Here is a 15,306-nt window from a genome sequence, read left to right on the forward strand (position 1 = left end):
CCTTGCTTCAATGAGGTGACCAGAACCGAAAACAATATTCAAGTGTGGTCTAAACAGGGTTATTTGCAGCTGCAACATTAACTCACAGCCCTTGAATTCAATCCACTGACTAATACAGGCCAACACTCCATATACTTAAACATCCTATCAACTTGCGAAGCAATCTTGAATGACCAGGAACTCAAGATCCCTCCAGACCTCCACAATGCTAAGAATCCTGTCATTAGCCTTTCAGTTTAACTTTCCAAAGTGTATCACTTCACACTTTTCCAAATTGTCTTGATATGACAACTCATAGCCATCAGATTCAGTTACAAGCTTCTCCCAAGATGTACCTAGCTCAAAGGTACATTATATTCTGGGTGTAGTTAGTCATGGCACAGTGCAGGGAAATAGAGAGCTCAGGCACTAGATCTTCAGAGTGCAGTACTTCTGCTGGAGTTCACACTAATAAAGACTTTGAGAGGGCTGATTTTTATGCATCAAGTAATGAAAACATGCAGAAAATACCCAGCAAGCATCGGAAAGTCCTGCCTCCACTCACATGCGGCTCTGCTCAGAGCTTGAACCCTGACCTTCTCAGGACAGGAGTGGTGAGAAGAGTTTCAATAGAATTGCTGATGGGGCACCCCGACAGGCAATCTCCTAATGCAGCAACATTAGAGGTTACAATTATAGTGAGATACATCACCCAGACTCTGCACCAATCATCAAACTCCCAGTTATACCTATCAAACATCTTTCTAAATCTCCCTTGATTCTCACCAACTGCCCCACCTCACCTCCCCTAGCCAGACTCTATCCCTCAGCTGCACACTGGTAGCAATTTGCAGCAGCCAGTTAATGTACCACCTTGTACATTTTTGGAATGCGTGAGAAACTCCGTCATGGACGATGCAAACCCCACCCAACCAATACCTGGGGTCAAGATTGAAACTGGGTCTGCAATGCTGTCAGGCGGCGACTCTACCAACTGCACCTCTCCACTGTCCTGATGTCCTGATGAGAAAGCAGACTACTGCTTTAAATGCTCTGGAACAGTGTCCGGGGATGTTAATGAGTCACAACTCTCCAATAGTCAGTCTGCACTATCACGAGTTATGCTGAAAAACAAATAGGCTGCACAGCTTAAGCATGAAGCATCTGTTCTCATCATATCCAAGTGGATGGAAATATGGAGGTCAGGTGCAGAATTTAATGTGGATTGTTTCCTCTACCTGCTTAGCTCAGTGCCCTAATCTCTTTAAATGCATGACTTTATAGCTACGCACAGCTCAAACACCATCTATAAATTCCCCAATTACACAACTGCTGTTGGCCGAATCTCCGATAGTGACAAGGAGGCGTACACGGGTGAGATAGATCAGCTGGTTGAGTGGTGTCACAACAACAACCTTGTGCCCTATGTCAGTGAGACCAAGGAATTGATTGTGGACTTCAAGAAGGGAACACACACCAGTCCTCATCAATGGATCAGAGTGGAAAGAGTTAGCAGTTTAAAGTTCCTGGGTGTCAAAATCTCTGAAGAACTACCCTGGGCAATTATAAAGAAGGCTACCAGCAGGTATATTCTATTAGGAGTTTGAGGAGGTTTGGTATGCCAGTGTTCTGACTGGTTGCACCACGGTCTGATAAGGAAGTGTCAATGGCTATATGTCATAAGAAGTTTGAGGAGATTTGGTATGCCAGTGTTCTGACTGGTTGCATCATGGTCTGGTACAGATGTGCCCATGCACAACTTCAGAAAAAGATGCAGCGGGTGAGAAATTCTGCCAGTTCCATCATGGTACTAGCCTCCTCACCATCAAAACAAGAGAAAATCTGCAGATGCTGGAAGTCCAACACAGAACTGCTGAGGGGTCGCGGCCCAAAGCATCGACTGCTTACTCCTTGCCATAGTTGCTGCCAGGCCTGTTGAGTTCCTCCAGCATTTTGTGTGTGTTCCCCACCATCAAAGACATCTTCAAAAGGTGATGCCTCAAAAAGGCCGCATCCATCATTAAGGACCCTCACTGTACATCCTCTTGTCATTACTACCATCAGAGAGGGGGTACAGGAGCCTGAAGACACACACTCAATGTTTTAAGAAGAGCTTCATCTGCCATCAGATTTCTGAATAGACTATTTTGCTCACTTTTTGCACTATTTACTTATTTATTATTTATTTCTTATTGTAACAGAGTAAATTTTATATATTGCACTGTACTATTACTGCAAAACAGCACATTTCATGACATACAGTATGTTGGAGATAATAAAGCTGATTCTGAATACCTGGGACAGAAACATTGACGTAGAAATTGGGCATTGCCTTTCTCAGTTTTCTAACGCAAAGATGAAACATATGCAATAGAATTTAAAGTGCGATTCAAATACATTTTATGTTATAGAGATGCAATGACTATTGAAACCTTCAGTCAACTGAATGAGCAGTGATTTTCTTTTCAATTTGCATGCATTTTACATTGTTGATTTCAACAATGCATCATGTCTAAATGGTGCTGAAGTAACCTTGGTACCTTGAAGATAGTGGAGACTTGTATTTGTAGACATAGCAGGTGTGTACTGTTGTGGTGCTGACAAAGAAACCTCATATCGAAGACAGAATAAAGCAAACATGGCCTTTTATTAAGAGCATGATTGCATATTGAAAAAGCATGTAACAGATTGTAAACACTTTCAGATGCTGTGCTGCTAACAGGTCTGGGAAACATAAATGTGTTGTTCTACATGCCAGCTCCAACTGAAGAATAAATAGACTTGGAGACAATGGGACTCAGTAAGTGGGAGGCTTCTATCTCGCTGCATCTCTCAGCTTCCCGCATGGCTGCTTCCCTTTCAGACATCTTTATTCCTTCAAATGGCCAGATGAGCTTTCTCCTAGCATGAAGCATAATGAGATTGGACCTAAAAATCTCAGTGAAGTGACTAAACTTTGGCCAAAGAGCTTGGTCAATAGGACGTGAACGGCAGAGCCTCACAAAGACTGAGACATTAAGGCGAATGCAAAAGGTGAGTGAGAGTTTCGATGCTGACTACCTGCCTTTTGATTGCTGCTGGAGAAGGAATCTGTGAGCGGCCTATCACTGTGTGGCTCACTGTGGCAGGCAGGTAGGCCTCTCTGCCTCGTGTGGTGTCCCTCTCTTTCAATGAATGTCAGTGCTATCACAGGAGGGTATTGTGGTTCTGCATTTATGGATTGGACTGTTATGTTAATGGACTGTGAACTTTTTCAGTCTTACGGTTTTTCTATTTAGTGTTTCTTTTATTTCCTGTTTCTTTTCTATTTTGTTGGGCAAGGGGAGGGTGTTTGGAGTGATGATTGTTAGTTTTTTGTGTGGGAGATGGGTTTTTTTGGGGGGGTGGTCAATGCTCCTGTTCTGTTTTGTACAGGGGGGGGGCTGTGAGTGTGGGTTTGATGTTTCTCTCGAATGACTTTGATTTTCTTTCTTGTTTTGTGGCTATCTGGAGAAATACAAATTTCAGAGTTGTAAATGGATACATGCTTTGATAATAATAAATAAATGAACCTAATGATCTATATGAAGCCTTGAGTATTCACTGCTTTTATAAATGACCTATATGTTAGGAAGGCGAGACTCACAGACAGTGGTTCCTAGGACATGAAGATACGCAATACTGTAAGCAGTACAGATGGAAAAAAAAATTGCAAAACATTTTGTTGACACAAGTAGACAGGGAGTGAAGGAGGTGTATAGCCCACTTGTCTTCATCAGCCATGATATTGAGTGCAAGAACTGGGATGTTACGTTGCATTTGTAAAGAACACTGGAGTGTTGTGTGTAGTTCTGGTCACCACACTATAAGAAGCACAAGAGATTCTGCAGATGTTGGAAGTCCAGAGCAACACACAATATTCTGGAGGAAATCAGCTGGTCGGGCATCATCTATGGACAGGAATGATGAAGACCTGATGAAGGGCCTCAGTCTAGAACGTTGACTGTTTCCTGATGAAAGGTTTCGGCCTGGAATATTGACTGTTTATTCCCCTCCATAGATGTTGTCTGATCTCCTGAGTTCTTCCAGCATTTTGTGTGTTACACTACAAGAAGGATATAATGAAGCCAGAGAGAGAGCAGAAAAGTTTCAAGAGGATATTGCTTAGATTGGAGGGCTTGAGTTATATAAAGAGATTGGATAGATTGGGTCTGTTCCTCTCGGGTGAAGGAGACTGAGAGATTAATCCATAGAATTTCATAAAATCATGAGAGGCATAGATACTGTAGTCACAGATTTTTTTTTACAAAATTCAGATTACATTTATTATTGAAGTATGTAATCATTATACAACCTTGAGAATTGACTCCTTACAGGCAGCCACAAACCAAGAAACCCAAAAGAACTCATAAAGATAAGACTGAAAAACACCCAATGTGCAGAGAGAGAGAAAAAAATCAAATCGTGCAAACAATAAATGTAAGCAAATAGCATTTAGAATGAGAACGAGTCCTCAGACGCAAAGCCCAGAGCAGGCGGAACAGGTCTGCTGACTCATCCTCAGTTCAGCAGATAACGGAGTAAATGTCATGGAGGCCACGGACATGAAGCCCAGAGCACTGTCTGAAGGTAGACAGTGTAGGTTTAAGATGAGAGAGGGAGGACTTAAAGCTCATCTGAGGAGCAAGTTTCTCATACACACTATGGTATGTATATGGAACAGTGGCCAGAAGAAATGGTAGAACCTGTTGAAATTATGCTTAAATAGCATTTGGTTGGGTACATGCAGAGGAAAGATTCAGAGGGACATGGCCAAAAACAGACTAGCTTAGATAGGCATCTCGGTTGGCATGGATAAGTTAGGCTAAAAGGTCTGCTTTCATCCAGTATAGTTTGGAGATTCTATGACTCTGTTAAACAAGTGGGCAAAATTATGGCAAACAGGCAAATGTGAAACCTTCTATTAAAGAGGTTAAATGGTGGAAAGCTGGGAGTAATGGAGATCCAAAGAGCCCAAGGGGTCATCTACAATTGTCAGTTTTTTCATCATGCACAGGTACAGAGAGAAACAAAAAAGAGAGTGAAAGACTAAAGAGCTAGATTATGAGGAGAAAGAAGTCATGTTCAAAGTGCAAAGCTCAAGTAAATTTATTATCAAAGTACTATACAGTATATCACTATATACAACCTTGAGGTTATTTTTTTTTGCAGGCACTTGCGAGAAAATAAAAAACTACATTAGAATTTATAAAAAAGAAATTACCTAACAAAGACTGACAAACATCCAATGTGCAAAGGAGGACAAATTGTGCGAATAATAAATAAAAAGTAAGTAAATAATACTGAGTTGTAGAGTCCTTAAAGTGAGTCTTGAGATTGCGAAGTCAGTCCAGAGTTGAGGTGAGTGAATTTATCCACACTGATTCAGGAGCCTGATAGTTGAAAGGTGATAACTATTCTTGAACTTGGTGGTGTGGGACCTAAAGCTCCTGTACCTCCTGACTGATGAGTGAGAAGAGAACGCAGCCTCAATGGTGGGGGTCCTTGATGATGGATACTGCAAAATAGTACAACTGTGGCTGACAAAGGAAGTCAAAGCTAAAATAAAAGCAAAAGAGAGGACATACAACAAAGCAAAAATTAGTGGGACGATAGAAGATTGGGAAGCTTTTAAAAACCTACAGAGCTCAACTAAATTAATCATTAGGAGGGAAAAGATGAAATATGAAAACAAGCTAGCAAACATTATCAGAGTGGATAGTAAAAGCTTTTTCAAATATGTAAAAAAAGAAAAGAGAGATGAGAGTGGATATAGGACCACTAGCAAATGAGGACGGAGAAATCGTACTGGGGACAAGGAGATGGCAGATGAACTAAATGAGTATTTTGCCTCAGTCTTCCCTGTGGAAGACACTAGCGGTGTGCCAGATGTTGAAGGGTGTGAGGGAAGGGAAGGGAGTGTAGTTACTATTACAATGGAGAAGTGCTCAAAAAGCTGAAAGACCTAAGGGTACGTAAGTCACAAGTCTTCCACCAAAATTCCCATCACAGTCTCTCTCGCTCTTTGCAGAAGCAACAGCACCACAGCAAGGGCCTGCTTCTTCTTTTCAAGCTCCATAACAAAAATCCATATTCCAATTTCATTTTTCCAGCTTTGGTAAGGCTTGCTCACATTGAATGCCTGCGGGACCCTGTGCTTGGAAACCATCCTCTGCTACCACTGTTAACACTCAAACAACAAAGACAAGTTTTTCTTTCATTTAAACAACTTTACTTTCAATGTCTCCATTCAATAAGTTAGTGCCACCACCTTTTATCTCCAGAATCCCCCCATTCCCCCCGGCATGCAAGTCCATAACAGGAAAAGTGTGCAAGCCTACTAAATGCTTATGTAGCCTAAATGAACAGAACTTGACATAAAACACTGATATAGAGAATCTCCCATAGGCTAAATGATTAATCCTTCCACTCCCAGCCCTTGGCACAAGGGTTTTCCTTGCAATAGTTAGTCTCTGGAGTTCTTGACCCTTTGCATTCAAAGCCCCTCATTTTCGTACTCTCCTTATCAGTTCAAAGTTGTGTTTTAATCTTATTGGATCAAGGTCATCTGACTGAACTGTGTCAGATTCCTATTGGATGTAGCCAAGGGCTACACAGGTTCATGCTTTAGGTGACTTATTTTGTTCTATTTGTCCCTGATTCAATCCAGTCAAACTGATCAGACACTAGACTAAAATAACAAGATTACTTTTACAAACCTGTCATCTTACACAATAAGCAGCTTATCTGAGAATGGTCTCAAGTTTAGCAGATTATTGGGAGAAACTCCTTGGGTCCACATGCAATTACTCTGATTAAGTTCTCCCAGAGCAAGGATCAGTTCGTCTGACAGTTCACAAAATGGAGGTTACAGAATAGCTTCACAAAATGGCAGCCTCCATTCCTTGAAGCACAAGGCAAGAACAAAGACATCAGATTTGTCTACTTACACTCTCCTTGACCATTTGAGTTTGATGTTTTCTTCCATATTTTCTTCATGGCCAGCATCTCTCCACTTTTGATCTGCAGAAAGTTCCGGGGATCACACTCCTGTTTATATAACTGACTGAATGCAGTACAAAAAGGTACTGATAAAGATACTGACAAAATATCATTGACTGTAAAACCTAGACAAAAATGTTTGCTCAAAACACTGGCATATTTAAAAATATTATCAGTAAATGAAACACAATAAAAACATATCTAATTTCATGCCATATATTGGGGCAATTAACAGCAATTAGGAAAATATAATGAAGTAAAGGTACATAATACTCAAATGCAATATCATGATATAAAGTCAGAAAAAAATCACCAAAAGAGATTTGAAATGGTATTTAGCATGCTAACATTTAAGTAATTTAAGTTGTCATCGAAAAACACTTGGGAAAAAACATTGGATAATCATTAAAACAAAGAACAGAACAATAATAATGTGAAATAATGCGAATTCAAGGATGTACATTAACATTCAGACCCCAGTTCCAAACTTTACTCCAAAAGGGCAGATTCTGCAAAACATCATTAGCTAAATCTGCATGATCTTTAATAGTCTTGGCTAATTCATCCCATTGTCTAATAATAACTTAATTATTGTGCAGTAAAATGAGGGATACTGTAGGTGGAAGAGCTGTAGGTATATATTTTACTTTACTTTATTGTCGCTAAACAATTGATACTAGAGCGTACAATCATCACAGCGATATTTGATTCTGCGCTTCACGCTCTCTTGAGTACAAATCGATAGTAAATATTAAAAATTTAAATTATAAATCATAAATAGAAATTAGAAAAGGGAAAGTAAGGTAGTGCAAAAATTATTAATTTAACAGTTTTAAGTAAGTAAAACTTACTTAATTTAAGTAAGCCCTCAGCAGTATCATTGATATATACATTCACTTGGTGATTTTACAACTGATCTGGGTAATACTTGCCCAGCTAAAACTAAATCCCTCAAAACATTAAAAACCATAATATTAGAGTTAATCAAACTCCAAATTAAAGATCCCTTCTTGTAATGCATGCTTGAAGTAACAATAAGTAACATTCACCAAAGCAAATTTCAGGAATGTCATGTTAGTGATAGGGAAAATAGATAGAAAACAGTAATCATCAGAAACAAACCCAATCTGTTAGCCCATTCTTAACTAAATCCTCTGGACAAACCCAATAATCTGTTTTTTGATGACAGGAAGCCAAATTACTCCCTGTGTAGATCCTTGCCTTTTAATAGGATAAGGAGGTAGAAGTGAAATACAAACTCCTCCTTGATATTTCCCAACAATATGAATCTTTTATAGCGGGTATGTTTGGTTGCAACTATGGTAAGAACTATGAAGAACAGCTCCAACATTCAGTGGTCCAGACCCATTCTTCCAATTTTTAAGGAGGTGATTTGTCAAGGTGGATTCCTTAATGTCACACCCTGGGGTGTTAGTACCAACCCACTTCTTTAACTGTTCATCTGAAATCCAATTGGGAACCCTATAGTTCTCTAATTATGCCAGATTAACTGCAATTACCAAATACAACCAGGAGGTATAGCTTGTACAAGCAGCATCTTTAGTGGAGTGGTTTCATTATTAACTCTGTCAATAATTCGATTTGTCATATCTGCCAAGGTTTGTAAAATATGGAGCATTCCCGAGACTACATTCACTCATTGCTTACTTAAAGTACTAAATCTTCGCTTATTCTTAAAATCCTGATTTACAGCTCCTTTCATCGTTTGTCCAGCTGAGAGTTTACTTCTACAATATCCAACGTATTTACCGTGCAAACTTCAGCAGTGTATCCCAATCCTATAAGTTCAATAAGCCCCTTTTTTTCGCCTCTCTCTTGTTTTAAATTCAGAATGGGGAAACTGTTCAATTATTAAATGTTGGAAAAGCTCCTGGAGGCTTATTCCACACCAGCTAGGAATTTGTAGTGCTGTCAAGTTGAAGAACTTCTGCACATGTCTATACCCTGGTTCTTTGAATACAATCCTACTCCCCTTATATCCGAATGAACCTCGTCACAGAACAAAGGACTAGTAATAGATGGTACGGAATTAGCTGTGGAATTAGTTACTGTTGACCCCACCATGGGGTAAGGCGTATACAGAAGATCTTGGGGCTCCAGGGCAACTGGGATTGAATTGCCTGGGGCACATGCTTCCAATTTAAGTCCATGTCCATAGTACTATCACATCCATGATGAAGTTGTACTTGAGTTATGAACCCACTTTTTCCTGAAGCAGGACCCAAGAAAACATGACTTCCCACCATTATCTTAGCACTATCATAAGGATATTGGGTAAGGCAGTGACTTGTGATTCTGTGCTGTTTAGCCATTTTAGTTAACATTACTTTTAAAGTCCGGTTCATCCATTCAACAATTCTACTGGACTGGGGTCGATAAGGAATATGGAATCTTTGATTTAACTCAGATTCATCTAATTTTGCATCACCTGTGCGCTGAAGTGGGGACCTGGATCTGATAATAAACTCCTTGACAATCTCCAATGGTTAAAAACACTCTCCTACAAAATCCTGGCTGTAACCGTAGAGGAGTTTTTTCTAGCTGGGAAAGCCTCTCTCCACTTGGTGAAAATAACTACTCCCACGAGGATATATTTCAGTCCACCAGGGAATGGAGGTAAAAGTCCTACAAAATCAATGTGCAGGTTAACTCATGGTCCTCCTTCGGGCTGCGTGCACCTTAAAACTGCTTTTCTAGCCAATTTGTCTGAGTTATACTGGGTCAAATAATTCTTACAATAATATTCTATATTGCCACGAACACAGATTCTTCAACTGTCCCGTGGTCCTATCTGCTCCTTGATGCCCAGAAATTTTATGGTACCAATACATCGTCTGGTTTCTTTCACCTTTTGACACCACAAATTTACTATTATTAATTACAATCCCATTCTGTGCCTGTATTCCTGGATACTTCTCATAATCTTTAGAATTCTCTCCTCTCTGTACCTTTGCTAATTCCAGATTCTGTTGCTGTACCTTGTTTAAGTCTATAGGTATATTGTTTGCTGGTTACTGTGTCATCTCTCCCTCTACATCTGGATTCCATTTCACCCTGCTCCTAGACATAACCGCTGGCTTTCCATAATGGTAAATTTTCAGTCAAACTATTACAAACATATATACTATTTGACTATATGATTGCTTCTGAAGGATATCTGTCTGAATGGCTGACATAAGAGCTTTGACAGTGATGTTGTGGGGATGGAACTGGACTCTCTCATGGTGGTGTCTGAAAAGAGGATGCTGTCTAAGTTGCATGCCATCTTGGTCAATGTTTCCCATCCACTACATAATGTACTGGGTGGGCACAGGAGTACATTCAGCCAGAGACTCATTCCACCGAGATGCAACACAGAGCGTCACTGAGGGAGATTAGCGAGGGCTACTGAGGTGACTTTAAACTAGAATGGTTGGGGGGTGGGAATCAAATTAAAGAGGCTAGGCGTGAGGAGGTTAGTTCACAACAGGGGGATGGGAACCAGTGCAGAGAGACAGAGGGGTGTAAAGTGAGGGTAGAAGCAAAAAGTACTAAGGAGAAAAGTAAAAGTGGCAGGCCGACAAATCCAGGGCAAGCATTAAAAAGGGCCACTTTTCAACATAATTGTATAAGGGCTAAGAGAGTTGTAAAAGAGCACCTGAAGGCTTTGTGTGTCAATGCAAGGAGCATTCGTAATAAGGTGGATGAATTGAAAGTGCAGATTGTTATTAATGATTATGATATAGTTGGGATCACAGAGACATGGCTCCAGGGTGTCCAAGGATGGGACCTCAACGTTCAGGGATATTCAATATTCAGGAGGGATAGACATGAAGGAAGGTCAGGTGGGGTGGCGTTGCTGGTTAAAGAAGGGATTAACGCAATAGAAAGGAATGACATAAGCCGGGAAGATGTGGAATCGATATGGGTAGAGCTGCGTAACACTAAGGGGCAGAAGACGCTGGTGGGAGTTGTGTACAGGCCACCTAACAGTAGTAGTGAGGTCGGAGATGGTATTAAACAGGAAATTAGAAATGTGTGCAATAAAGGAACAGCAGTAATAATGGGTGACTTCAATCTACATGTAGATTGGGTGAACCAAATTGGTAAAGGTGCTGAGGAAGAGGATTTCTTGGAATGTATGCGGGATGGTTTTTTGAACCAACATGTCGAGGAACCAACTAGAGAGCAGGCTATTCTGGACTGGATTTTGAGCAATGAGGAAGGGTTAATTAGCAATCTTGTCGTGAGAGGCCCCTTGGGTAAGAGTGACCATAATATGGTGGAATTCTTCATTAAGATGGAGAGTGACAGAGTTAATTCAGAAACAAAGGTTCTGAACTTAAAGAGGGGTAACTTTGAAGGTATGAGACGTGAATTAGCTAAGATAGACTGGCAAATGACACTTAAAGGATTGACGGTGGATATGCAATGGCAAGCATTTAAAGATTGCATGGATGAACTACAACAATTGTTCATCCCAGTTTGGCAAAAGAATAAATCAAGGAAGGTAGTGCACCCGTGGCTGACAAGAGAAATTAGGGATAGTATCAATTCCAAAGAAGAAGCATACAAATTAGCCAGAGAAAGTGGCTCACCTGAGGACTGGGAGAAATTCAGAGTTCAGCAGAGGAGGACAAAGGGCTTAATTAGGAAGGGGAAAAAAGATTATGAGAGAAAACTGGCAGGGAACATAAAAACTGACTGTAAAAGCTTTTATAGATATGTAAAAAGGAAAAGACTGGTAAAGACAAATGTAGGTCCCCTACAGACAGAAACAGGTGAATTGATTATGGGGAGCAAGGACATGGCAGACCAATTGAATAATTACTTTGGTTCTGTCTTCACTAAGGAGGACATGAATAATCTTCCAGAAATAGTAGGGGACAGAGGGTCCAGTGAGATGGAGGAACTGAGCGAAATACATGTTAGTAGGGAAGTGGTGTTAGGTAAATTGAAGGGATTGAAGGCAGATAAATCCCTAGGGCCAGATGGTCTGCATCCTAGAGTGCTTAAGGAAGTAGCCCAAGAAATAATGGATGCATTAGTGATAATTTTTCAAAACTCGTTAGATTCTGGACTAGTTCCTGAGGATTGGAGGGTGGCTAATGTAAACCCACTTTTTAAAAAAGGAGAGAGAGAGAAACCAGGGAATTATAGACCGGTTAGCCTAACATCGGTGGTGGGGAAACTGCTGGAGTCAGTTATCAAAGATGTGATAACAGCACATTTGGAAAGCAGTGAAATCATCGGACAAAGTCAGCATGGATTTGTGAAAGGAAAATCATGTCTGACGAATCTCATAGAATTTTTTGAGGAGGTAACTAGTAGAGTGGATAGGGGAGAACCAGTCGATGTGGTATATTTGGATTTTCAAAAGGCTTTTGACAAGGTCCCACACAGGAGATTAGTGTGCAAACTTAAAGCACACGGTATTGGGGGTAAGGTATTGATGTGGATGGAGAATTGGTTAGCAGACAGGAAGCAAAGAGTGGGAATAAACGGGACCTTTTCAGAATGGCAGGCGGTGACTAGTGGGGTACCGCAAGGCTCAGTGCTGGGACCTCAGTTGTTTACAATATATATTAATGACTTGAATGAGGGAATTAAATGCAGCATCTCCAAGTTTGCGGATGACATGAAGCTGGGTGGCAGTGTTAGCTGTGAGGAGGATGCTAAGAGGATGCAGAGTGACTTGGATAGGTTGGGTGAGTGGGCAAATTCATAGCAGATGCAATTTAATGTGGATAAATGTGAAGTTATCCACTTTGGTGGCAAAAATAGGAAAACAGATTATTATCTGAATGGTGGCCGATTAGGAAAAGGGGAGGTGCAACGAGACCTGGGTGTCATTATACACCAGTCATTGAAAGTGGGCATGCAGGTACAGCAGGCGGTGAAAAAGGCGAATGGTATGCTGGCATTTATAGCAAGAGGATTCGAGTACAGGAGCAGGGAGGTACTACTGCAGTTGTACAAGGCCTTGGTGAGACCACACCTGGAGTATTGTGTGCAGTTTTGTTCCCCTAATCTGAGGAAAGACATCCTTGCCATAGAGGGAGTACAAAGAAGGTTCACCAGATTGATTCCTGGGATGGCAGGACTTTCATATGAAGAAAGACTGGATGAACTGGGCTTGTACTCATTGGAATTTAGAAGATTGAGGGGGGATCTGATTGAAACGTATAAAATCCTAAAGGGATTGGACAGGCTAGATGCAGGAAGATTGTTTCCGATGTTGGGGAAGTCCAGAACAAGGGGCCACAGTTTGAGGATAAAGGGGAAGCCTTTTAAGGCCGAGATTAGGAAAAACTTCTTCACACAGAGAGTGGTGAATCTGTGGAATTCTCTGCCACAGGAAACAGTTGAGGCCAGTTCATTGGCTATATTTAAGAGGGAGTTAGATATGGCCCTTGTGGCTACGGGGATCAGGGGGTATGGAGGGAAGGCTGGGGCGGGGTTCTGAGTTGGATGATCAGCCATGATCATAATAAGTGGCGGTGCAGGCTCGAAGGGCCGAATGGCCTACTCCCGCACCTATTTTCTATGTTTCTATGTTTCTATGTCATAGGAAGTCATTCCTGCCTGTGGCCATCAAACTTTACAACTCCTCCCTTGGAGGGTCAGGCACCCTGAGCCAATAGGCTGGTCCTGGACTTATTTCATAATTTACTGGCATAATTTACATACTACTATTTAACTATTTATGGTTCTATTACTATTTATTATTTATGGTGCAACTGTAACAAACACCAATTTCCCCCGGGATCAATAAAGTATGATTATGACTATGACTATGACTATTAGCAGTGGGCTTTGCTGCTTGTGCTCTCAGTTTTTAGATAACTTGATGGTAACACTTTTGATCTCTCCTCTTTCCTTGTCCTCTATATAGAAAGTTTATCACATCCAGTAAGTCTCTCTCCATACTGAACTGATGATGATCCATCAACAAAGTTGCTTAAAGAGGAACTTCAATGCTGAGGCTTTGTAAGGTGACTAGTCAGGCTGCACTTGGAGTATTGTCAACAGTTTTGGGTCCCATATCTCAAAGGATGTGTTGTCATTGGAAAGAGTCCAGAGGAGGTTCACAAGATTAATTCTGGGAACGAAGGGGTTAACATATGAGGAGCCTTTGGCAGCTTTGGGCCTGTACTCACTAGAATTTAGAAGAATGCAGGGGGATTTCATTGAAACCTAACAAATGTTGAAAGGACTAGATAGGGTGGTTGTGGAGAGGGTGCTTGCTATGGTGGGGTTGTCCAGAACTAAAGTGCATAGCCTCAAAATTGAGGGGTGGCCTTTTAGAACAGCGGTAAGGAGTGATTTTTTTGAGCCAGCGAGTAGTGAGTTTGTGGAACGCTCTGCCACGGACAGCTGTGGAGGGCAAGTCCGTGGGTATATTTAAAGTGAAAGTTGATAGTTTTCTGATTGGTCAGGGCATCAAAGGTTATGGAGAGGAGGCAGGTGTATGGGGTTGATTGGGATCCAGGATCAACCATGATGGAAAGGCAGAGCAGACTCGATGGGCTGAACGGCCTAAATTCTGCTCCTTGGTCTTATGGTCTTATGGAACTTTTTGGTCGGAGAACTTCACTTTCTTCTGATTTTAAGATGGGAATGAATGTTCCATTCCGTCCTTGTATTACGAAACAGTAGCGTAGTGGTTAGCACAACGCTTTACCAGACCAGTAATCTGGGCTCAATTCCAGCCACTGCCTGTAAGGAATTTGTACATTCTCCCTGTGACTGCGTGGGTTTCCTCCTGGTGCCCCGATTTCCTCCCACAGTGTTAGTGACTTCCATGGCTCAGAAGGGATTAGGGTCTTAAGAGCAGGTGCTTCTGCAAGACTAGTTTTAAGATCTGAAACTGCCTTCTGGTTTCCATTCCCATGTAACATCTTTCTTCAAGAGCTCCATATTGGGCAAACTATGGAGACAAATTATATTCTCTACAGTACCCCGCCAAACCGAGAAATTAACTCAATACTCTCACGTCAGTGGGGAGAGGTATTTTTGCCACTACATCCACACACTGTTTATCAATTTCTCATCTCCCAGGGGTTCTGACCACTCCTAATTAACTAACCTGCTGCCTCATGATTTGAGCTTTTTTAGGGTTTACCTTCAAACCCATTTCCTGTAACAGTTGCAATGGTTCTTAAAGTAATTCATAATGTTCCTCTCTGGTGTTTGTCTGCAACAAGTAGATCGTCTACATATTGAATCAATTACTGGGGAGCTGAAAAAGCTTTCAGCCCATTGAAGGAAAATCGAGGGTGAATTCTGAAATCCTTGCAGCCAAAC

Source organism: Mobula birostris, chromosome 23 (assembly GCF_030028105.1).
Source record: "Mobula birostris isolate sMobBir1 chromosome 23, sMobBir1.hap1, whole genome shotgun sequence".
NCBI lineage: Eukaryota > Metazoa > Chordata > Chondrichthyes > Myliobatiformes > Myliobatidae > Mobula > Mobula birostris.